The 25,832-nt window shown below is 49.4% G+C and overlaps 1 long non-coding RNA gene across 2 annotated transcripts in view; it reads left to right on the plus strand.

Annotated features, from left to right (window-relative positions):
* LOC147996896 (uncharacterized) overlaps nucleotides 1–20,395 on the plus strand; it is a 62,128-nt gene extending 41,733 nt beyond the window's left edge. Inside the window, exons 1-3 of one of the 2 annotated variants that reach the window (XR_015652049.1) lie at nucleotides 5,450–5,500; nucleotides 18,187–18,459; nucleotides 19,579–20,395. This is a non-coding gene — a long non-coding RNA (uncharacterized LOC147996896). Of the gene's footprint in view, nucleotides 1–5,449; nucleotides 5,501–18,186; nucleotides 18,460–19,578 lie in introns of those variants that run through there. The other variant, XR_015652042.1, reaches the window with a different exon arrangement.
* The last annotated feature ends 5,437 nt before the right edge of the window (nucleotides 20,396–25,832 follow it).

Below are 25,832 nucleotides of genomic sequence, written 5' to 3' on the forward strand. Positions count from 1 at the left end.
CCCTCCTCTCCCTCCCTCCTCCCCCTCCCTCCTCCTTCCTCCCTCCTCCCTCCTCCCTCCCCCCTTCTCTTTCCTCTCTCCTCCCTCCTCTCCCCTAAGGCTGGTTCTCACTGAGGCCTTTTGGACCTACATTTCTGTGTCCTGGCAGCTTCGAGCCTACAGCCTGAGCTCTGTCTCTCTGAAGAATGTAGTCCATCCTTTGACTTCTGGGACACTGTGACTCTTACCAGAAGTGTAAGTCATTCCTTGCTCTGTCTGTCCCTTCACCTGCTCACTTCTGGTGGAGCAGATGGCAGCTGCTGGTGTGATGGGTGAGGCCTCCCCTGAGCATGTGTCAGGCTGGTGGGGCAAAAGGAGCTGTTCTTTATGTGGCTCTGTGAGACAGGCAGGCACATCCATCCCCGTGGCCCAGCTGAGGAGCTCAGGTTTGCTCAGGACCAACCTTCCAGTAAGCGCTAAGCTGGGATTTGACCCAAGATCGGCAGCCAAGCCCCATCTACTGCTAATTTCAAGCTCTCTGAATCCGCACGTTTCTTTTCATCCAAATGTTTTATTTACTTCAACCAGGATTTCTGTTTGCACCAGAGATTTCTGACTTTCAAAATGATACTGGCCTAGAGAAGAAAAGGGAGAAGTCATTCTTGAAGTGTTTCCCAAAGCCAATTATGAACTTCCTGGGGTGCCAGCCCACTCCATTGTTCTCAGACATTGTATAAACTCCATTCCCCACAACAAGCTGTGAACCTCTGAGCAAACGTGTCAACTTCTGAACAATCGGGTCATTCCCCAGTCCTGGCTGGATATTAGCCAAGGGCTGGATATCAGCCAGCCCAGCGAGTTGCTCAATGCTCTCCCTGGAGGGGGCTTGCTGGATGGGAGGGATTTTCCAGCGTGACTTGGATGAACCTAGAGCTATTTCCCTACTGAGAAGCCCCAGCCTGAGAGGCACCAGCAGCCTTAGCAGAGGGGCAGTGGGGACAGAACAGGGATGTTGGTCACTCCATTGATGACTGGCTTGGTGCTGTGGTCCTCAGAAGTCTCTGTAGAATTTAGGCCTATGTACAACCAGGAGAACCCTCTGAAAATCTAGCAGCTGGGAGACAGGGGTTTGGACTGGTTTCCAAGGAAAGAGAAAGCTGCCCTCTGCTCGACAGGCTGAGGAGAGGCCCAAGGTACAGTGGGAGACCCTGGCCCTTGGAGCTGAAGGGTTCAGGGTGGGGGAGGAAGAGGCCGCATGGGAAGAGGGTAGGAAGGGGGATTTGGCACAGGCCTCTGCTGCCTGGTCTCAATTTACTTGTGAGGAGCCCCCTAATAGCTGAGTGAGAGCTGCGCGCGCTTTCCTGAGAGCCTGCTAAGTGTTTATGGAATGATTTGTGAGGAGAAGTTTCTTTGGAAGCAGCTCGGGGAAGGTATGTTATTAAGAGCTCTTTCTCCAAGTTCCCCTTGGCTCGCTTCCCTCTGGCCCCTGGGGTCTGGGCAGCCCATGGTCACAGCAGCTGTTTGCTATTTGGAGGCCATGGGGCTCTGATCATATTGGAGCTGAGGGAAGACAGGGAAGTAGGGTGATTTCCTCCTCCCCAAGGGGGTGTGATGAAGCCAAGAGCTCTGAAGCCTGCCTCAGGAGCAACCCCTGAGGGAGCGAGGGGTCTGTCCTGGGCCTGGAAGGGAGGTGCCAGAGGGTGCAGGGGACCATTAGCCAACCATGTGGCGGCCAGTGGTTAGTGAGTAGCCAGGGATGGTGAGGGATGGGGACAGGCTTGGCTCCTTTGCCAGACTGCTGCTTCCTCAGTCAGATCTGTGCTTATCTTTAGATAACCTAGCTTCACCTGACATGGAAGGCTGGCCCAGACCATGCTTAGTGACCCATTTTATTAAGCCATCTAGCATGGCGGGGTCAAGTCACTCCCGCTAACAAGGACAGAGAGAGCTCTGGGTCAGCCTGGAAAGTTCAAAACTCTGACTTTTGGTCTGGGAAGCCCTGGGCCATCTCTGAATCAATCTAGCCATGGAAACATTTCCACCATGGAAACAGGAGCCACCCCACCCTCAGGTTTAGAAGCTGGGTACAGAGACCACCAAGGGTTAGGGACTGGCTGCCTGCACTCTGAGACCTCTGCCTGGGCATGCGTGGCCACCGAGAGCTTTATTCCAATGTCTGAGTACAGCATCTCTGTGAGATCAGGCTTTAACACTGCCTTGTATTATAACTGAGAAAAGTAAAGCTCAGAGACTGACACCACACTCCTGAGGTCATACAGCAAGTGCTGACCCGGGTAGTAATCAAATCCAGGTATTCAAGACCAACACTGGGACCTCTCATCTTTACATTGGCCAAAGACACCTGCTTCATCACCACTTGGCACTCCACACTGGCCTGCTCTGTGATGTACACTCGAATCTATGAGTCCCCTTTATCCAAGAGCTTCCCGAGGACCAGAATCAGACTGACAGCATCATGAGTCCTGAGGTGCCAGTAGTTGGCCTAGAATAGAGGAGAGAGATGGACAGGTAGGCAGGTGGGTGGATGAATAGATGGATGGAGAGTAAATGGATGACTAGATAGATGATAGAAGAATGGGTGAATGGATCAATGGACTTATAGATGAATGGTGGATTCTGGATAGTAGATGAATGGGAAGGTAGACAGTTGATGAATAGAGGGTGTATGGATGAGTAGACAGACGATGGATGGACAATAGATGGATGGATGGATAGATGGATGGATGAGAGGAGGTAAACGGTGGAGAGATGAACTGATGGTTGGATAGACAGATGGTGGATGGATGGTGGGTGGATCTTGAGTGGATTGATGGTAAACTTAAACCAGACTTTGGAAGGAAGGCATGAGTGAGGTAAAGCCCCCAGCATGGTAGGATCTTAGAGTGTGGCTGCTAGGATGGAGGGATGCACATTTAGATCTTAACAGAACTAAACTGAGGGACTGTCATGGAGATTTTTTCTATTAGAAATGTGTGGGAGTGAGTTTTGGGGATCACAATGAGTGGAAGTTTCTACTGACATTTTGTAAAAGGGGGCACTTGACAGTCTTTTAGGATGCACGGATGATTGAAAAGATATTACCTATGACTTGAGCCTACTCTTTTACATATATGCACTTTTTTTTTGCAGGATTCTAATACACCTTAATGTCTCGAGGGATACAGTCACCTTTTAACCAGGGGCAGATTTTCCTGTGTTCATTTTTGAGACTGGTTTGCCATTTCAGAGCAGTCATGGTATAGACAGAAGTGCTTCCAGTGGTGTGTCCAGTGGTGTCTGGCCCCAGTCTTCACGTATACAAATTGCCACCACCACAGTAAGCCTACATGTACCCCCATCTGGTCCATCCTCATGGCTGTGAGCCCCAGTGTGAGCTGTGTGTGTGTGTGTGTGTGTGTGTGTGTGTGTGTGTGTGTTGGCAGTTCCTTTCCATTCACCTTACCTCAGCTTCACTCTGTGAATGCGAGAGCCAAGCAGGTCCTGTGAGCACACACAGAACATGGACGTGCCCATGTGTCTCCTTAACTCTGTTCTCTGTTGTTAGGTCGGGAGGTTGGAGTCAGTCAGGAAGGAAGTATTTACACCACGGAAATTGGCAAATGATACAAATCAAGCTTCCCTTTTCCTTCAAGGAGGTGACTGTTAAATATTGACTACTCACGAGCTGCTCTGGCTTTTGTCACTGAGTGGAAGCGGGCAACGTTATCATTCACGGTCATCTCTGTGGGATGGTGGGCCATGGGGCCTGCAGGCTGATGCGGATGGAAGGAAATGAGCCTGTGGCTGGTGAGGGGACTGGGACACATTGCTTATGGCAGGTGGCAGGAAGGCTCCAAGACAAGCCAGGAAGCTCTGCATCCCAAGACCTGGGGAAAGAGCTATGGAAGGTAGTTCTGTACAGCATACAGAGATTGAGATCCCCCAGGACTGCTGTGTTTCTGGGCTATTTAATTCTTTGGGGCTTTGACCAATAAACAGAAAGAGAGGGGCCATGAGGTTTTAACAGTGACCAGCTTCGGCGTGTTCCCCCTTGTGTCAAGTCTCCTTTTTTAAAGGAAAATTAATCATTTTGTTTACATTTTTACATGTCAATTGTTATCCCCTTTCCTAGCCTCCCCTCCATGAATCCCCTACCCCTAACCTCCCCTTTGCCTCTAAGAGGATGCTCCCTCACCTACCCACCTACTCTTGCCTCACCCCTCTAGCATCCCCCTTCTCTGAGGCACCAAGCCTCCACAGGACCAAGTGCCTCCTCTCATACAGATGCCAGATGAGCAGTCCTCTGCTACATATGTAGTGGAAGCCATGGACTGGCCCATATATATTCTTTGGTTGGTGGTTTAGTCTCTGGGAGCTCTGAGGAGTACTGTTAATTGATACTGTTGTTCTTCTTAGGGGGCTGGAAATGCAGGGACAAAAATGGAGCAGAGGCTGAAGGAAAGGCCATCCAGAGACTGCCCCACCTTGGGATCCATACTATCCACAGACACTAAACCCAACTGCTGATGCCAAGATGTAGTTGCAGACAGGAGCCTAGCATGGCTGTCCGCAGACAGGAGCCTAGTATAGGTGTCCTCTGAGAGGTTCTGCCAGCACTAAGACAGATGCAGATACTCACAGTCAACTATTGGATTGAGCCCAGGGACCCGAATGGAAGAGTTAGGGGAAGGACTGAAGAACTGAAGGGATGGCCACCCCATAGGAAGAACAACAGTATCAAGTCTCTTTTGATGTCAGTCCTCAGCCTCTGCATCCTGCTGAGTTTCCAGTCTTAGCACAGCTATAGCTTCTGAGTGCTGGCTGTGTGCTGGGCCTACTGTGTGCTGTATGCTTCTCCTCAGGAGTACTTCCTCATAGCCGGCCTCAAATGCTCAGTAATCTTCAGCGTCACTGTTGCTGGGATTGCAGGCACCCAGCATGCTCAGCCTGAGGCCATCTTATTTCTGTCTCTTTTCAGACAGTACCAGCTCCCCAAGAAGATATGACTTGCCCAAGGTCACCTAGCCATCAGGTAGTGGAGCCAGGACCCACAGCCAGGCTGTCTGACTCCTAGCTCTTAACCCTACACATTTGAACTTTCAAAGTCAAGATGGTATCTATTCAACCCTCTCTCTCAGGATTCTCAACGTGTAGGTCAGAGCTGGAAAGGACTGGAAAAATGATCTAATCCTAGAGTCTCAGCCCTTCATGAGACCAGCCCTCCCCCAACCCGCCAGCTTCAGGGCACCAGCCAATGGTCCAGAGAAAAGATGTGGACACCGCCCCCCTTTCCTAAGGAGCTATGGTTGGCTGGCCTGTTTATCATTGTAGGTAGAGTCAGGCTAAATAATGGTGATTTCAATGCCAATGCTATTGCTATGGTTCTGAGACACAAACAGAAGGAGAATCTATTAGTCATCAAGGAGCGTAATAACCTCGTTGAGTAATCAGCCTGCCGGCCTGGGTACCTACGAACCACAGGATGATAAACGAAATACCACAGACTCTTGGGCTCTTGCAGGTGAGTGTGGGGTAGGGCGATCACAAGCCTCTCATCCATTGCCCATCCCAGAGACAGAGAAACTGAGGCCAGAGAGGACATACGGTTTATCCCACCCAGGAGTTTGGGGAGAGGATGGAGTTCAGGTTGGGGGTCAGTGCTTGAGGATAGGGGTATACAGGCTCACGTGCTGGGGTCCCATATGGCATCTCCATTTTCCCTCATTTGTTTTTCTCCTCCATCTGACCTTCGTCTTCCCTCCCCTCGCAGATAAGGCTGCCAAAGCTTCCAGAGGCTTGGGGACAGGGTGTGGCTTCCGGAGTATCCAGCGTTGGGGACCAGGGCTGTGTCCTGTCTCCCTTAAGTCAGACTGTTCACTTGCAGCTGTGTGGGTGGATCAGACATCATCTGGGCTTTGCCAAAAGGGCAGAGGCCCCCAAGATTTCTCTAAAACCCAATCAGAAAGGTCCTCAAATCAAAGCCAGGCTTTGAATTCTGAGCACTCAAAATTCTGTAGTTGGCATGAATCAGTTCTTCCCCTCAGTCCTCAGTTTTCCTCTTCTATAAAATGGGCACAGGAATGTTTCTCTGTCCAATAAAACTCTGCTGAATGAATGGCCGTCAAAGCCAACATTTCTGTACTTTGGATGTCAGGGTGCTGAGCTGAGTGGCTCTGCAGGCACCCCTCCTTTGACTCTCACTATCGACTTAAGGCTAGATTTCCAACCTCAGAACTGTAGGCCTAAGGCAGCCAAGGCTCAGAAAGCCGGAAGGACTTGGCCGAGACTCTTGCAGCAGACCCAGCATCCACACCCAGGAGGCGATGGGACACATTCTGTAGGCACTTCAGACAGGAGACTAACTGTGCCCTGAGACAAGAATCTTTCTCTAGTTTTTGCTTTTTCAAGACAGGGTTTTTCTGTAGCCTGGAACTTGATTTATAAACCAGGCTGGCCTTGAACTCACAGAAATCCAACTGCCTCTGCCTCCAAACGCTGAGAGCAAAGATATGCACCACCATCACCCAGCGGAGGCAAGACTCGTAAAGGCAGCTGTGATCAGTGTAATCAATAGGATTTAGAGTCAGCTAGAGCACAGGCTGTCAGCCTTCCTAATGCTGTGACCCTTTAATACACTTCCTCATAAAATTATTTTCGTTGCTGCTTCATAACTGTGATTTTGCTGTGGTCATGGGTAGTAAAGTAAACATCCGTGTTTTCTGATGGTCTTAGACAACCCCTGTAAAAGGTCATTCAACCCCAAAGGGGTCACGGCCCACAGGTTGAGAGCTACGGAGCAAGAGGGGACCTGGCTCAGCAGGTAAAGTGCTTTGCATAAAAACCCAACAACCTGAGTTCCATCCGTGAACCCGCACAGAAAGGCTGGATGCAGGGGCATGCGTCTGTGATCAGCACTCCTTCTCTGAGATGGGAGGGTGATGGGAGGATGTCCCAGAAGCACGCATGTCACCTAACTTGGAGCATGCAGCAGAAGAAAGCAAAGGAGAGACCCTGCCTCAGCAGGATGAACGGTGAGAACTGACTCCTGAGAGGTGTCCTTTGACCTCTACGCACTGACCCATGTCAGTGTCCATTCACACTTACTATCACAACAGTAACAGCAGCGGCTGCTACCACTAACCACTCCAACCACTACCACTACCACCACTACAAAAGTTAGACTCGTCCAGGCGACAAACCCTCTAGGCAAGCCTATAAGGGAGCTTCTAACCTGGGTTAACTGAAGTTAGGGGACCACGTAGGCAGTGCCATTCCATGGACCAGGGCTCCAGACTGAGAGAAAAGGAAGAGAGCTGAGCAGAGTTGTCCATCTCTGCTCCTGACTACAGCTGTAATGTCACCAGCTGCCTCACACCCCTGCCTCCCTGCCTTCTGCACTCTCAAACCGTGATCCAGAAGTTACCCTTTCTTTCTTCCTTCTTTCCTTCCTTCCTTCCTTCCTTCCTTCCTTCCTTAGGTTATCAGTTATTTTGCCACCGCTAGTACACTTCCTGTAGAGAGGGGCAGAAGACAGTGTGCTGGCTGCAGGATGAAGTTCTGGTGGGCCACTCTGAAGCCACCGTGATGTCACTAGCCAGGGGCTGCATGGTATAGCTGGATGACAGGAGGAAGCAGGCTTCTGAGAATGGAGCTGGTATCTTTATACAGCTATGGATTTGATCCTATGTGCAGTCTTGTGGAGATCTGTACCCTCCTTTCAGGAGACTGAGGGCCAGAGACAAGTGATGGGTTCTCAGGCACCCTGGACTACAAGTTTGACCCCAGGGCCCTCTTCTCAGTATCCCTAGCACCTGTTAATATTTGCTGTAGGACATTACGGAAGTCACCCCACCTCTCTGGGCCTTGATCTCTGTGGAGTGAGGAAAAGCCTCCTTGCCCTTGTTAAGGTATTGGAAGAACTCAACGAGCCCATTGGTGTAGTGTTGCTGAAGCCAATGAATCCTACTCAAATCCCCTGCAGCAGTGAGTGTTCCTTGCTACCTGCCCCAAGGAAACACACACACACACACACACACACACACACACACACACACACACACACACACACATATTTTAGTATGCCTTAAACAGCTCAATGGTTGGGCCACTCCCAAACCTTCGCTTGACTGACATCTTCTTTTCAATATTCCTAGTTATTACTTACTATACTCTATATTCCATCTTTGTTGCCCTAGATCCAGTCAGGGGCCCCTGGAGCCATTTTTACCTGGTTCCTACGTGATTGCTGTGTTCTCTCCCTTTGCAGCTCTCAGGCATGGCCACTAGTCCTTTCCATAGCATGGCGGCTCTCTCTCTCTCTCTCTCTCTCTCTCTCTCTCTCTCTCTCTCTCTCTCTCGGTCCCTTGACTGGGAATCCTAAAGTCCTGCCTGTCTCCGTGCCCAGCAACTTCATTTACCAGTCAAAACTAACTTGGGGCAGGGACCCTCAGCCTCTTACACACATAATACAAGCGTTAGGCAAATCCTCAACAGTGTAGATGCACTTTGAAGTTCTGCTTGGGACGGACATTTAGCTACTATGGGATTTCAGGGGGATTCAGATTCTTTAGCCCGTAAGTGATGTGTTTATAAACAGATGAAAAGAGGGGAAGATATGTTCTAGGGAGGTGTGCTGAGGTGGGGGGTAAGGGGTGTCTCTGTGGCCCATGCTGAGGCATCCTTCCCCTGAGGGACCAGCCACATGACAGTATAGTATAGAATAGAGTTTATTCAGGGCGTGGGGAGGGGAGTCAAGAGGGTAGTAGAGGCAGAGAAAGGCAGAAAGAGAGATTACAGAAGTGGAGAAGTAGAGGCCAGCCATGAGCATTTGGGGGAGGGAATGGGGAGAGAGGAGGGAAGGGAAGGCCAGAACGAGAGCGAGAGCAAGAGAGAGAGAGCAAGAGAGAAGAGGAGAGGAGAGGAGAGGAGAGGCAAGCAGCCCCTTTTATAGTGAGTCAGGCCTACCCGCTCTCGGACAGAGCTTAGATAGAATGCTACTCTGGCTCACTCCGGTGCCTCAAATTCTATCAGAACTGTTCCCCTTGGTTCACCCTTTATCTCCATTAAGTCCCCAAGAATAGCAGCATGCTTATGGCAAAATTGACCCTTATTCTCAGACACAAGAACATCCAACCATGACCCACAGGCCACGTGCATCCTAGATATCTATGGATGTGACTCATTTGTAGATGACAGATTGTTTCAGGATATGGAGATCTCTCCTAGAGTTTTCCCATTGTCATGGATGGGTCAAGTTCAATTGGTAATGAGACCAGCAAGGCAGATGGTCCAAGACATCAGGATACTCCTAGACAGATTCCTCGCTGCTGTGCTCAGCCTTGTCTTACAGATAGATACACCATATCCTTTTTTTTAGTATATGTGCTGCCGAAGCGAGCGTGATACACCATATCCTTAATGGGCACATAAGGGTATAAAAGTTCTGTGGCTGTGATCACTTGCGTCCAGCATGTCTGCTGATCTATGTCTAGAAAGCAAACAAGTAGCCCTAGGAAACCATGTTTTGTGGAATCTGGGGACAGGAGACATTTGGGGAAGCTGCCCAGGGTGGGTGTGGCCTGTCCAGAGCTCAGAAGGCACTGCATGTCAGTACAGAACAGCCTGAACGCAATCTAAGGAAACTCAGGTGTAGCATTGTCAACACACAAACAGATCTTTCCACAAAGGGATAACACTCTATTCTAGAACCTATTATGAGTGACCATGACTCAGGAACAAAGATTCAAGTTTCTCCAAATGCCACATGCTGTGGAAGGGGTCACATAAGACATCTATTAGTTACAGAACGAAGAAAATAATAAGTCACGGTACTTAGCAAATGCATTGGTGGAAGGACTGATAGACCATCACAGCACAGCAAGAAGCCTTGCTCTAGGTTTCAGATGCTGTTTAATGGCACCTTGAGCTCTTATATTGGCAAGACCTAGTGGTCTGCTAAGAATACATTGTAAGGTCTTTATAGTCATACGGATGTTAGGTCAGACGCTAGGGTGAGCAATGGATGGCTTTCAAAGGGACTAAAAATAGCCCAAGATAACTTGGCTCCTCTCCACAATCTCAATGTTTAGTCATTTGGCCTTGTAAAATCTTAACATGGGGTGCATCCCCTTCCCTTTCCTTCTGGAAACTTCAGCTCACAGCAGAATGATTGGCATGTTGCTCTAGGATTTTAATTTATAGAATGACTGATTGTTTGGGATGCAATTGTCTCTGGTGTTAGGGGTGAGGTCATCTCCAACAGTGAGGTCTTGGGTTGGGGTGATGTTGCTGGAGACGATGTCATCTCAGGGTGAGCCCTGGGTCAAGGTAGTGCTGTCTGGGAAGTGTGGCCTTCTCTGCCAATGCTCTTTCAAATCCGTGTGGCTTCCGTGTTTGGATGAACCTGTGGGTTGTGCCTCTGTTGCAGCACTCAGACCCTTCGTCATAACACTGCAGTCACCAGAGTTGCATCTGTCAGGGTTTGGTCTAAACAGTCCCACGATCATCAAATGAGCATCTGTCTTCCCCACAGGAAAGTCCATGATTAATGAGTCCTAGCAGTGTGTGTCTTCTGTCAGGCCTCTAGCTCTTATTACATGGAGACAAGATAGGAAACTTGTAAGGCTTAAGTGCTTCGGGGCAAGAGTGATACTAATTTTAGAAGTTTCCTGGTGCTGTATTAGTTACTCCTCTTGTCTGTGAACTCATTTCAGGCAGGAGAAGCTCAAGGGAGGAAGACCCAGCTCCCAGCTTGAGAGGGGACAATCTGTCATGGCTTGGTAGAGTTCATTGCAGCTGGAGGATGTAGCTGAGCCTTGGTTACATCTCAGAGGTTGAGGAGGTAAAGCGTCCTGGCTGGAAGCAGAGGCAGCCTTGTTGCCTGCAATCCCTCCCCGATAGGCTGAAGACTGCCAGCTAGGCCTCATGACCATTCTTCCCAATAGCATCACCAGCAGGGGATCAAGTGTTCAAACCCGTGAGCCCGTGGTGACATTTTGTCTCTAAACTGTAACAGATGGAAATAGTAAAAGGAATTTGTGGGGTTGGAGTGATAGCTTAGCAGTTAACAACGACTTGTACTGGTCTTGGAGTTGTTGGGAATTGATTCTAATGCTTTGTCTTGATTTGACGGTAAAGGTGCCCATCCCCATTTGGTTTTTGATTGATCAATAAAGAGCCAATGGCCAATGGCTAGGCAGAGAGAGAGGGGGGGGGGAAGGAGGAGGAGAAGGAGGAGGAGGAGGAGAAGAGGAAGAAGAGGAAGAGGAGGAGGAGGAGGAGGGGGGGAGGGGGAGGGGGAGGAGGAGGAGGAGAAGCAGAAGCAGCAGCAGCAGCAGCAGCAGCAGCACAGAGAGGAGAAAGGATCTCCGTCAGAAAAAGGGAGAAGGATGGAGCAAACCAGGAAGGAACAAGGGGGAGTAATGGCTGAAATGTAGGTACAAGAAGGAAAACAGACCCCAGAAGGGCTGCCCAGAAGCGTCTAGGGCAGCAAAGATAAGGGGGCTGCCCAGAAGGAGCCAAAGCAACGAAATAAAATATAAATTTAAGAGGTGTTAAGTCAGGAATGCCAGAGGAGAGGATGTACTGGCTGCAGGGAGGTTTAGAAATGCCCAGCCACTGAGCTAGTCAAGACAGCAAAATTAGCTGGTGTGTGTGTGTGCGTGTGCGTGTGCGTGTGTATGTGTCTTTTATTTGTGAATCCAGAGAGCCCTTGGGCGGGTGCAGTGTGTGAGATCCTCCAGGAGCCAAAGCAGATTAACTAATTCAACACCACATGGGGTGATAACTTAGCAGTTAACAACGGGATATGCTGGTCTTGCAGAGGACCCAAGCTCAATTTCCACCCCATGTAGACAGCTCATGATTGCCTGTGACTCCTGCGCCAGGGAGATCCAAAGCCTATGGGTTGCCTGAGGTCCTGCGTTCATGTGCATATACTGCGCCAGACACATATGCATACGTCTGATCAAAAACTATCAAAATAAATATTGTTTGCTTTTGTTTTTGTTTTTTCAAGACAGGGTTTCTCTGTGTAACCCTGGTTGTGCTGGAACTCACTCTGTAGACCAAGCTGGCCTTAAACTCAGAGATCTGACACCACCACTGTGAGTCATTGCCACCCAGCTCAAAAAATAAATAAATCTTTTGCTGGGCAGTGGTGCTATGTGCCTTCAATCCCAGTACTTGGGAGGTAGAGGTAGGTAGATCTCTGTGAGTTCAAATCCAGCCTGGTCTACGGAGTAAGTTCCGGGGCAGCCAGGTCTACACAGAGAGACCCTGTCTAGGAAAACAAGAATAAGTAAGTAAGTAAGTAAGTAAGTAAGTAAGTAAATAAGTCAGTAAATAAATAAATATTTGAACAAAAATAGAAGGAGTCTGAGCTGGGAGGCGCCTTGTCTAACAAAGTGCTTACTTTGTAAACTTGTGGACCTGTGCTTGATCCTCAGAACTACTAGACCTCGTGGCTGTGCTTGCAATACCTGTGCTGGGGAGGCAGAGACAGGAAGACCCCTGAAGATTGCAGGTCAGCTAGCCTAGCCTTCTCACTGAGTCTCAGGCCAGCGAAAGATCCTAAGGAATAGTCCATCAAATGCCTCTGCAAGAGCCCTGCATTGTGGATTTTGGGACGTTCAAATGTCATGTTGTTTGTTATCTGTTTCTGTCATTCAGAAAGAAATAGAGTGCACTTGAGTTAGCCTTGTACAGTAACCTGGAGGTGAATATATATACTATATGTATATATATATATGTATTATGTCATATCTATATAATAGTAGTAACCCAGTAAAAGTCCAGTAGTAGCCAGTACACATACACACACACACACACACACACACACACACACTTGTAAGCCACCGCAGTCTATCACATGCAGCAGTGAGCAGATGTTTGCAGACTGTAAATCACAAATGTGACTCACCCACTTAATCCAAGGGCTCCCAGGAAGCCAAAGAGCTAGGAAGGAAGGTGTCCTTCAGTCCTGAAAACTTGACTGGAGAAGCCAGAACTCCTTGCAGACAGAGCATGCTAAAGAACCCAGCTTTGCTTTTATCCTGACTTATGGAGGCTTAATCAGGCGCTTCTGTGGTTTAAGGCACATTCAGTATCTGGTTAAGAGAGTCTCAAGCCCAGGTTCAGGGAGCCAGTGTTTCCATGAGTCTAGTAGGGAGCCAAGCTGGATGACAGGAACCTGAGACCGTGAGGGACAGCAGGTATCCAGAAAGATGGGGAGCACAGACGTGAGGAACTAGAGCTGGAGGAAGGCCAGTCTGTGCCTGGCTCTGTTATTCAGGGAACTGGTTCTGTCCAGACCCTGGAAGGCTAGCGCTGACTAGGGTCTGGGAAGGGCTCTGGAGGCCCTCATAGCTGTACATGGTAGCATTGTCAGCCCAGCTTTCCTCTGCATCCAGGAGACTCTGCACAAGGGCAGAATGCCTCTAACGTACCCTAAAAGATGGGTGAGAGAAACATAGTCTCTTCCTCTCCCTCCACAGGCTCCAGAGGCTGTTCTGCCCTGGGCATATGAACTCACACTCTGATGTGGCTTGGCCACACTTAACTGAGTATTTTCCTCTAGACATAATGAAAGTCAGGGAATATGTTGTCCTTCACCGTTAGAAAAGTCTACCATGGAAAAGCTGCCTTCACCAATTCAGCCCCATCTCAGTTGGATTTTTCCTATTCTTCAGAGCCCAAGCTCTCGGAAGAATTAGAATTCTAAGACTCTAGGATCATGGGATAATGGAAGTTTCGACTGATGTAATCCCAGGTTCCTCCAATCATGGAATCACAGGAAACCACAATGATAATCTAAGACTTGATTATGTTAAAAACCAGAGGTTCCACACTCAAAATCTTTGCATTTGGAATCTTAGTATCCCAGCCAGCTTGTCTTTGTCAAAAATGTCAAACTGCGCTCATCAGTTCCCCCTCCCGTGAACAGCATGGAGATTCTTGTCTGGGGTTACAGAGCAAGCGAGGCAGTGAGGCTGAAGCTGCATCAGTTAAGGAAGAGCCTAATGTTCGCAGTAATGGTAGAAAGGCTGGTAGGATGCCCAGCCCTGCAGCACCTGACATCCCTGCCTAGATAACTAGCAGTCAGACCCCTGGCCTTCTCTTTATAGCAAGGACATGACGACATCCAACCACGGTCAGTTTGCCCCCAGTCACGTTCTAAGCTCTCTCTTGAGATGGCGTGGGCAAGGTCCTGAACAACGTCTTGTCTCTGGGGAGCTCTGGGGACCTGATGCGATTTGGAGGTGGACATCAGAAAGCACAAGGATCTGGGGTCAGAGTTGACTCTGAGAATACCAACTCCCGCCCATCAGGGAAGGACACCATTGAGTTAAGCCTTTTTGGGGCATCCACCTCCATCCCACATCCTTTCCCTGACAACCAGCCATTTATGCTGTTCTGTTTCCTCATGTGTAGAGGGCAGAGAATAGCATCCTTGGCTGAGTTCAATCTGCCTTGCTCCTGAGTGTGGCTGCTCCTCAGGCTCAAGTAACGTAGGTAGAACTTAGTCCTCCTCTATACAAGTTCTTTGGAGTTGGGGGGAGGAGCCAAACACTACTGACTTTGTAATCCAGAGCAAACAGCCCACAGCAAGGTATATAGTTTATTTCTGTACTAGAAGAGACCTCAACAGCCACATGTCCCATGTGTTGGGCCTGCCATCTTAGCCAATTCTCCACAGAGTTAGAGTCACAAGGTAAGGAACCGACCAGGATGTGTCCATACCCCAGCTCCTCCTTCTCCTTGTGTTCATTTCTCCCCACAGGGTACCATTTGGTCTTCTCAAGTGGAGTTGTTTAAGTATTGAGGGAGAGGGGGTTGAGGCTGGAGGCCTCCTTTCTGGGACATCAAAGGCCACCAAGCCTCCCTCACCCTCTGTGGGAGGTCTGAGCCCCTGCCCTGTCAGCATGTGGCAAAGTCAAGTTCCCTCCACAGGGGCAGGCATGCTGGGGGCAGAGGAGAGTGCAGGCTGGGATGGGATCAAGTTGCCCTGAGTGGAAACAAACTCCAACCCCAAACCAAACCCAAATAGAGATTCCAGGAGGAGTTGGGTGTCCCAAGCCGCTCCAGGCTAGGCTGGGACAGGGAGGGCAAGCAATGAACTCAGGGCTCTGGGCTCCCCAGGGCCCCTGTGGTTCCCAGACCTATGAAAACCAGCGATCCTGCTCCTCCCTGGGAGACCCGGGGCAGATGGAATTCTGTCCTGGGAGCCAGCAGCCTACCATAGGGGGTGGGGAGCTCAGCCTCTGTTTACATCTGTCTGACAAACATCCACAGAGCCCTGAGGTGGCTGTGGAGACTATGCCAACACCACTGTGTCTCAGTTAGCTACTTGAAAGGTACGGGTACATTAAAGTAATGCGAGCCGGCCTTTAGCCTCTCCTAGGACACTGGTGTAGACCAGAGTCCCGCTCAGGGAAGCCCTGGCTGGCTTCCACGAACAACAGCAGCACAAGGTAAATGGGCCCTGGTACTCATGAGGAGCTGAGAATCACCTTGGCCTGATCTTTGACAGGGAGATTTGTGTGAAGGAGGAAAGAAACAGAGAGTGGCCAGACATGGTTCTTTCTGTTAGCTAGGTCTAGGGACAATCCCTCTCTTTGCTCTTGCTGCCCCAACAGTGGGGTGGATTGGGTCCGCTCTTGGTATATGAATCAGGGAGGTGCAGACAGGTACTCAGAGCGATAAGCCCCATGGGAATGGGGAGGAGAAGGGGGCTTCCCCCTTCCTTTCCAGGCAGCCTAGGCATCTGCCTGCTCTCTGCTTCTCCTCAGCAGAGCCTGAATGAACGCCAGCTTAGGGGGGAGACCTAAGGGCCTTCGTGGCCTGTTGCGGTGGGGTTTGCTTTGGAATGTGCCTACCACTTTTTTTTGGTTTTCCTTTTTAATCCTGGCCTGTGTTCTCTCCTTGTTGGTTTTCCCACATGCCTTTTATGTGCCTTTGTCTTCTGTGAAAGTTTTTTCTATTATATGATCCATCTTTGATGTGCACTGATAGGTAGGCACCTCCTGGGGTGACTAAGTGTCTCAACCTCTCCCTGAAGGTCAAGCCTGAGAGCTGTTTACCTAACCACAGCCCTTACTCCTGATTGGTTCAGGGTAGATATCTTACTGTTGCCAGACCAATCACAGGCTCTACTGCTCTGTGGCTGCTCTCAAGGAGCTAGGTAGAGGACAGTGGAACGTCTGTGTTCTCCCACCAATCCAGGAAACCAACTGATAGCCAGTTACAAGGCACATGTGGCCTGGCCACCTCCATTCTTGGTGCATTTCAGAGGCTGAACCTCACCTAGCTTGCTTTCTAGTCTTAATAGTTGATTCAAACTTAAAATGCAATCTATCACTGCTCCCTGTGAGTCTAGTCAGGAGTCAAGACCCAACTTGGGCTAATTTCTGAGGCATCTCCTTTCCCAATGAAACCTTTCTCCTCCTCTTGGTGTCTGTGTCCCTTCAGGGTTCTGTGTCACCACTCTGTGTACACACACTGAGAAGGCTAGGTTGATTCCACGACAAGCTTCAAATTGGCAGTTCAGGGAACGAGGCCTGAATCTCTGTTTCCAAGAACTGGGCAAATCCAGGCAAGTCCAGGCCTCAGAAGTTGCCCTGCCACCTGGCCTGAGGCAAGGATAATGGGTCTGCAGCAGTTTCTAGACTTCCCCAGCAACTGTTTCCAGCCTCCACACCCTAATGGAATGTTCCTAGAGATGGAGCAAGATAAAGGTCACCTACCCCCAGAGTCCCCTAATGTGCTTTGAATCAGGTCCACAAGCTCACTTGGTTGTCTCTCTGTCTTGGTTATGGGAAACCCCAGCATGCTGGACTTCTGCAGAATAAAACACTCTTTGCATTTACATACTATTTGAGTCCAGGGTATCACTCTATGGCAAATCATGGACCCTTTCAATGCCACTAGTTCCACTATATGCTGTTTGTTCAACCAGCTCAGCCCTCTCTACTACCCTTAAAGACCACAAGAAAGAAAAAAAAGTACCTAGAACAAGCCTTCAAGGGTCTAATGTTGCAAATATTGGGAGTGTGAAGAGACTTACCACAGCCCCCTGAAACCATGGAGCTGCCCTTCTTATGTAGTCAGAAAGGCAGAAGTCCTTCTTGTGCATGGACTGCAATTCCTCCAATCACAGTCCTCCCACAGGCACAGCTCCACCATTCACAAGCTTTGCACTACACCAATCACAGGCTTTTCATTGAGTTATTGAGGAGACGGTCCATCTTCTATCCCAAATGAATATGTCTAGGGGCGGGGGAGAGCTCACAAGACTTGTCTTCCAAAGCAGGTGCACGCCATCTGGAGCTGCTGCAACTGGAGAGAGGCTATCTGAAGCAGGAGTTGGGTTTCAGCAGCAGCTGTAGTTGCAGTGGTCTTTCCAGCTGGAGTGAACCCTCCTTGGAGTGACCATGTCATGTTCAAAGCAGCAAGACCGCCATGTTGACAGTTCAGATAGTTGTCAAAGATGCAACCGCTTGCTTCATGTCTTCCTGGCAGACAGACACTGGGGAAGGGTGTGTCAGTGTCACGAAAGAACTGAAAGGAACTGTGGCTTGCTTGCCACAGTTTTGCTCATTTACAGGAATGAATACACACAAATACACACACACGTGTGTGTGCATGTGTGTGTGTGTGTGTGCGTACACGCACTTACAATAGAGGCTTACCATGGAATTAACATTTTCAACAGTGCCTGATCCCTAACCAAATATCCTTAGGGAGCACTGGGTCGCTCTGATCTGTCTCATTGTCACTCCTGGAGCTTCTGCTGCTCAAGTAAGCTCTCTGGCAGGCAGCCTTCACTCTTCTGCCTCTCTGAGTTGCACCCAGAGGGGTGAGTATGACATCATTCCCTGTTAAGAGTTTTGAAAGCGCCCCTCCCATGCATCCCAGGCCGGCCCCAGCTCTGGCCTCAACTCTCTGCCGTGGGCTGTGGCCTCAGACATTGCTCGTCTCCTTTTCTGGTTACAACTTTCTGCTGCCTGCATTCTGAGGGGCTCACTATGTTCTTCCCAATTCAGTGTTTCCCCACAGGGCTCCCAAAGCAAGGGCACATCTCATCGAGTGGGTCCTGAGATCCAGAGCCTCTAGGCTTCTGAGCAGCTGAGGGACTGAGAGCAAAGGGGTTATAGGGCCTTTTATAGGTTGAATTATGTTCCACTCCCCAACATGTGTTGGTTTTCCCAGGGTCAGAAAATGCCCACATTTGGAAACACAACTTTCAGATCGATGCCGAGTGCAGTTTGTACTGGGTCCCAGTGAGCCTCCAGTGTGACTGATATCCTTGACACAAAGAGGAGAGAAACGATGTTGCTGCGGCACACCAATGGCTGAGGCAGGAGAGCTGTAGCTGCTGCAAGATGCATCTTCGGAATGCTAAGGCTTGCTGGTCGCACCAGAAACTGGAAGGAAGGAGAGAAATCACTGGGGAAATAACTCAGCCTGTAGAATGTCTGCCTTGTAAGTACGAGGACCCGATCTGATCCCCACAGTCCAAGTTAAAAACACTGGGTGCCGTGGTGCCCGCTTACAGTGCCAGCACCGGGGAGGCCTAGGCTAATGAGAGGCCACCTCAAAGGGAGACTGAGCTTGAGAGATGACAACACTTACTGCCTACGATCCTCAGAGGGAACATGGCTATGACAGCCCTTTGACTTTTAGCTTCAAGAAGTGTAAGAGGGCCTGTGAGGTGACTCAGTAACTAAAGGCACTGCCACCGAGTCTGATTCCCCATGTTCTATTCCTGGTATACACACGGTGGACACGAAGAGCCAATGCTCACACACACACACACAGAGAGAGAGAGAGAGAGAGAGAGAGAGAGAGAGAGAGAGACAGAGACAGAGACAGAGAGAGAGAGAGAGAGGAAGAGAGAGAGAGAGAGAGAGAGAGAGAGAGAGAGAGAGAGAGAATGTTTAACACAAAGAGGTATAAGAACAAGCTGCCATTGTTTTGAGCTCCCAGCCTGTAGTCTGTTGTTAGAAAAGCCCTAGGGAAGTAGTGCAGGCCCCTCAGCTGCTCACAGATGGGACCCAGCTTCCCTTTGGCCCTGAGTGCCCTCTATAGTGGAAGTCAGTTTGTGGTCCTCTTGGCTCACATTTCTCCTATAGCTATATCTGCCATCCACAACCCTTCAACTGACCCCACAAATCCCTCTGACTTCCTCTCTGTATCAGTGGCTTTTGTGTCACTGTGACCAAACACCTGACAGCAAGTTACACCTAGGAAAGATTTAATTGATTCTGGTTTTGAGGATCATAGCATCATAGTCAAGGAAGATCAGCTTGGTTCACAACGTGGTGGCTAAGGACCAGAGAAAGAGTAATGCCGGTGAGCCACCTGATTTCTATATCATCGTCGTCGTCGTCGTCATTGTCGTCACCACAATTATGGTTTTGCTTTTTGAGACATGGTTTCTCTGTGTAGCTTAAAGGCTTGGTTCCCCAGCTGTTGGCACTGTTTTATGTTAGGAGGTGAGTTCTGGATGAAAAAGATGTATCCCAGGGGTTGGGGCAGAGTTGTCCTTTGGACTGTGTCTTATGAAGGATATCAATCTCCCCTGACCTTTCTCTCCTCCAGGAAGTGAGAAGGCTTTAGCCGTGTGCTCTGGCTGCCATGATGATCTGCCTTACCATAGGCCCTGAAACAAAAGAGCCAAGGACTACGAACCGAAACCTCAGAAACCAGGAGCTGAAATAAATCTTCCCGGTCTTCGGTTGCTTCTACCAAAGAGATGAAAAACGTGAACCACGGCAGTCCCGTCCCCACTTTTTGGGAAGGGAAATCGAGGCAGACAGGGTGCCCAGAGTTTTTCCCCAGTTACACTAGGCCCGGACTAGAGGCGATGCTCCCCACAGCTCCATGATGTCTCCCACTTTGTCTGCAGAGCCCCCACCTCTCCCAGAACATCTGCTTCTCCAGGCCCTCAGCTGTAACAGGAGGTGAAATCAAATGCCGGCCAAATAGTTCTCCACGGCAATTTCATGCAAAATAATTCCAAGGCATCCATCTCCTCGCTGTGTGGGGTGAGAACACATGCAGACAGAAGGACGGGCTAGCCAGAACCTAATTGGCGCTCACTAATAAATAAACAAAGCACAGACGACACCATGGTCCACAGGCAGCTAGAGCATAAATCACTGCTTTTATGGGACCGGTAGCCTGTCAGAGAACAGACCCCCCACCTGGTCTCTGAAGGAGAAAGCCAGTGGATATTCTTGTCATCTGGCCTGGGACCACTCGCAGATGGGTAGGCCTGGGGTCCCCTGCCAGGCCCTCACCTCACCGGGCAGCCACCTCACGTACCAAGGGCACAGACCACATTGACCCTTGCACACACGCATTCTTTCATTTCTTCGGCAAATCACATGTAATAAACACCCAGTAAAAGCTTGAATAGCTAAGTTTGCTCATTTCTCCCCTCCTTCCTCTGTATCTCATAAGAATATCTCCCTGCCTCTATAGTGTGACACCCCTACCAAGACTCTTTCAGTGGAGGGTGATTCACAATGCACACGAGTTTGGGAGAGTCAGCTAAACAGCCGACGTCCCCATGTCCCCTGAAAGGCTGAATGTTGCCTGTTCTCTGAGCTGGGTCTCTTTTGTGTTCCTTCTGTGTGCTTGTCCTAGGAAACCTGCTGGGCCTGCCAACGAGGCTGGAGGTTCATTGCTCCAAACCCACCGTCACCTCTCTTCTAGGCCCTGCATTTGGTAGCAAGTTTTAGTGGATGGCCACTATCACTGATTTCCTTTTTCACTCTGGTAATCATGGCTGTGCTCAGACATGGGGTTAAGCCAACAGAGATCCCAGTGTTCAGGATCCCAGGGCAGCACTGAGCCTCTCTCAAGGTGTTCTGGGTTGACCTACTTCAGTTAACCAGATCAGCTAGCCGGAGCGGAACTATGGGAGCTGAAAAGCAGCTATACACTTAGAGACTGTCCCAGAGCTGTATGGGCTTTGACGGGCTGGGCCTTGGTTTAGCCCTGCCAGGCATGCTGCCTTACATGCTGCGTTTTTGCAGCCTGAATGATACTTCTATCATGGAAGTTGTGCTAAGGGCTGGGGCCCTGTTGCAACTGCGATTGCTTTTAATCTGTCTGTTCATTTAAAAATGGTGTTAAAATACACAAAGCTTTACCGTTAGTGACATTGGTAGTGTTGCTCACCATTGTCTGGTTCTAGAACGTTTTTATCACCCCCAGAAGGAAATCCCCATTCATATTGTGCATGTAATAACCTCCATCTCCCTCTTGCTCTCCTCCAGCTCACAATTCTGCCTCTGCTCCCAAGAGCTGGGATCGCATGCACGTGCCACCATGCCTCGCTTAGCTTGCTAGAAAACATTCACTTTAGATGTACTTTCAAGCTGAGGAATTTCACTTTGGCTCACTTTTCTTTTCCTTTGTTTTTATCTACCCATTCACTCACTCACTCACTCTCATTCATTCACTCGTTCATTCTTTCCTTTGGTTAGTTAAGAGACAGGGTCTCACTCTAACACCCAGACTGGCCTCAAACTCACATTCTTCCTGTCTCACCAACTCCTCAAGTACTGTTGGTACTTGTAAACCTGTATAAACCTGTACCAACATGCTGGGGTCACTCCAGACTTTTTGTTTTGTTTTTGGTTTCTGGAGGCAAGGTCTCACTATGTAGCCCTGGCTGTCCTGGAACTCACTCTGTAGACCAGCCTGGCCTCAAACTCAAAAATCTGTCTCTGCCTCCCAACGGCTGGGATTAAATGTGTGCACCACCACACCTGGTTAGCATTTTTTTTTTTTTAAGACAGGGCTTTTGTATCCTGGGTTGGTCTCATAATCACCAAGTAGTCAAAGATGGCCTTAAACTTTTGATCCTCCTGCCTCTGCGTCCCAAGGGCTGACATTACAGGCCTGTGCCACCACTTTCCTTTTATATGATACTGAGGATCAAACCTAGGACTCTCTTTATCCATGCTAGCAAAGCACTGTCCCTGTGAGCTATGCCTTCTCCCCAGATTCTTAATAATTCTTAGGTAAGAACTTATCACCATTGAGGATACAGAGTGCATGTACCACACACACACACACACACACACACATATGCATGCACACACACACGTACATGCGCACACACATACACACACACATATGCACGCACACACACATACATGCGCACACACATACATACATACACACACACACATATGCACGCACACACACGTACATGCGTACACACATACACACACATATGCACGCACACACACACGTACATGCGCACACACATACATACATACACACAAACACACACACACACACACATATGCACGCACACACACACGTACATGCGCACACACATACACACACACATATGCACGCACACACACGTACATGCGCACACACATACACACACATATGCACGCACACACACACGTACATGCGCACACACATACACACACACATATGCACGCACACACACGTACATGCGCACACACATACACACACACATATGCACGCACACACACACGTACATGCGCACACACATACATACACACAAACACACACACACACATATGCACGCACACACACATACATACATACACACACACACACATATGCACGCACACACACACACACACATATGCACGCACACACACACGTACATGCACACACACATACACACACACACACATGCACGCACACACACATACATGCGCACACACACACACACACACAAACACACACACACACACACACACACACACACACACGCGCGCGCGCACGCGCACTTGTCTCTGGTCTCCTCCTGAGACAGTTCCGTCTTTGAGGTGGAACCTGGCTTCTTCTGCCAGCGAAGCTCGGCTCTTCCCTTGGTAGGTGTGAAGGAGCAGATGGCACTGCTAGTTCAGAACCCACTCTTGCTCACCCAGTAAATTCAGGCTGTTGACTGACAGGCTGAGAAGGCTCCAGGGTCAGGAGTAGGAGGTGCCGGGAGGCGTGTTGGTTTTGGCCCCTGGGCAAATGTTGGCGTTCTCGGGACTGGTGCAGGGTTTCATGGCACACCCTCAGCCCCCAGCTCACACCTCGAGGCCTCTGCATGCACCTCTAGCTGTGCTCTTCTCCTAAAATGTCTCCAGGCTGTAGCTCCTATTTATCCTTTAAAACCCAAATAATGAAGCCTCTGCCACGGGGCTGGCACTGAGCCCCAGTGTTGGCTGCAGCAGGCTCTCCATTTGAGAGTACAAGGTGAGTCTGGCCTGTGGCCCTGTGGCAGCACCCTGGCTAAGGGCTCCCTTTTCTGGACCCCTGTAGCCCCTGCTTCTGCATCAGAGTAGCTTCCTCCTCATGTAAGGTATCTCTGACCCCACTACTGTCTTACACGTGAGACAGGAGCATACAAAGTCCAGCTCAAGAAGGCAAGACAATTCTAGAAACAGCCTTTTAAAGAGATAATTCACAATCCATGTCATTTTCCATTTCAAGTTACAGTCAATAGCTCTTGCTATATTGTGTTTTCATTGGCTTTTAATTATAGTAAATTATCCACCGTATAATATTCAGCATTTTAATCATTTTACATTTACTTATCATTAGCACATGTAAATTATATGAAATGAAAGATTTTATCATGTCAATTTGAACCATGTTTTAGAGTTATTCCTTTGGTGTGTGTGTATGTGTGTGTGTGCACACATATATGTGCTACAGTGTATTAAGGGACAGCTTTTAGGAGTGGGTTCTTCTTTCTACCACCTGGGTTCCAGGAATAGAATTCGGTTTTCAGGCTTGGTGGCAAATTCCTGTATCCACTGAGCCCCCCCATGTCACGTGCAGAATTCAATACCAGTAACTGCATTCATGACATTGTACACCTTAGTCACTGTCTTATTGCTGTGAACACACACCATGACCAAGGCAAATCTTATAAAGGAAAGCATTTAACTGGAGGGTGGCTCGCAGCTTTAGAGGTTAGTCCATGACCACCATGGTGGGGACCACGGCAGCACGCACGTGTGTAGGCAGACAAGGCTCTGGAGCAGTAGCTGGATCAAGACAGCTGAGAGTGACATAAACTCTAACAGCCCAGCTCAAGAGGCTTCAGGGGGAAGGAATATTAGCAAGTGGCCTGGAGACGTATTTGGGATATTTTGGCAAATTATGTGGCTGCTTTTTGCCCTTGTCAAAAAAAAGGCCTGAGGGTGAAACTGAAGAGTTTTGCCTTTAGGATGTGTCCTCACAACAGAACAAGGACTAAGGGGGTGCCTAAGACCCCAGTTCCGGCAGACTTGTCCCAGTCCTGCGCTTGGCTGTATGATCCTCCCTCGCAGATCCACCTGTCCATCCGGAAATGGGGCTGCTTCAGACAGCCACCGAGAAGATTCAGCGAGGCAGAGGGATAGGCAGGTCCTGAGAACGGCAGAGTCCCATGTATGCCACTGTTGTGTGCCTTGATCACCTCTGTGCTGTGTGGCCATGGGCAAGTCCTTGGCCCTCTGTGGCCTGAGTTCCTAGCTTTGACAAGACGGTTTGCCTGGAGTGATCCTAAGACCTAGGAAATGGACCACCTGGCACTCACTGCTCTGCCCCATAGTGAGTGCTTCACAACGGAGCTTGTGTTCCTACTACTGAGAGCTTATCCCCTATGCAGGTAGCCATAGCAACTGTAGTTAATTAACCATGTGTCCTGGCTACCGGTGACTGCTAGACCTGAGAGCTGAGGTGCCCATGGGCTTTAAGACTTGTGGGTCGGAGAGACCCAACCGCCTGGTCAGGTGGGCACTCCTGAGGCTGCAGAGCGGAAGAGACCACCAACTCTGCTCACCCCTGCCCACATCCCTGGCCCAAGAGGAAACTGTATAAGGCCTCTGGGCTCCCGTGGGGAAGGGCCCAGGAGCGGCAGGACCCCTGTGCCTGAGACACCGCCGGAACCTGAAAGAAACAGACCGGATAAACAGTTCTCTGCACCCAAATCCCGTGGGAGGGAGAGCTAAACCTTCAGAGAGGCAGACAAGCCTGGGAAACCAGAAGAGACTGCTCCCTGCACACACATCTCGGACGCCAGAGGAAAAAGCCAAAGACCATCTGGAACCCTGGTGCACTGAAGTTCCCGGAAGGGGCGGCACAGGTCTTCCTGGTTGCTGCCACTGCAGAGAGCCCGTGGGCAGCACCCCACGAGCGAACCTGAGCCTCGGGACCACAGGTAAGACCAAATTTTCTGCTGCAAGAAAGCTGCCTGGTGAACTCAAGACACAGGCCCACAGGAACAGCTGAAGACCTGTAGAGAGGAAAAACTACATGCCAGAAAGCAGAACACTCTGTCCCCATAACTGACTGAAAGAGAGGAAAACAGGTCTACAGCACTCCTGTCACACAGGCTTATAGGACAGTCTAGCCACTGTCAGAAATAGCAGAACAAAGTAACACTAGAGATAATCTGATGGCGAGAGGCAAGCGCAGGAACCCAAGCAACAGAAACCAATACTACATGCCATCATCGGAGCCCAATTCTCCCACCAAAACAAACATGGAATATCCAAACACACCAGAAAAGCAAGATCTAGTTACAAAATCATATTTGATCATGATGCTGGAGGACTTCAAGAAAGACATGAACACACTTAGGGAAGCACAGGAAAACATTAATAAACAAGTAAAAGCCTACAGAGAGGAATCGCAAAAATCCCTGAAAGAATTCCAGGAAAACACAATCAAACAGTTGAAGGAATTAAAAATGGAAATAGAAGCAATCAAGAAAGAACACATGGAAACAACCCTGGATATAGAAAACCAAAAGAAGAGACAAGGAGCTGTAGATACAAGCCTCACCAACAGAATTCAAGAGATGGAAGAGAGAA

The sequence above is a fragment of the Rattus norvegicus genome, chromosome 1 (assembly GCF_021556685.1).
Source record: "Rattus norvegicus strain SHRSP/BbbUtx chromosome 1, alternate assembly SHRSP_T2T, whole genome shotgun sequence".
Taxonomy (NCBI): domain Eukaryota; kingdom Metazoa; phylum Chordata; class Mammalia; order Rodentia; family Muridae; genus Rattus; species Rattus norvegicus.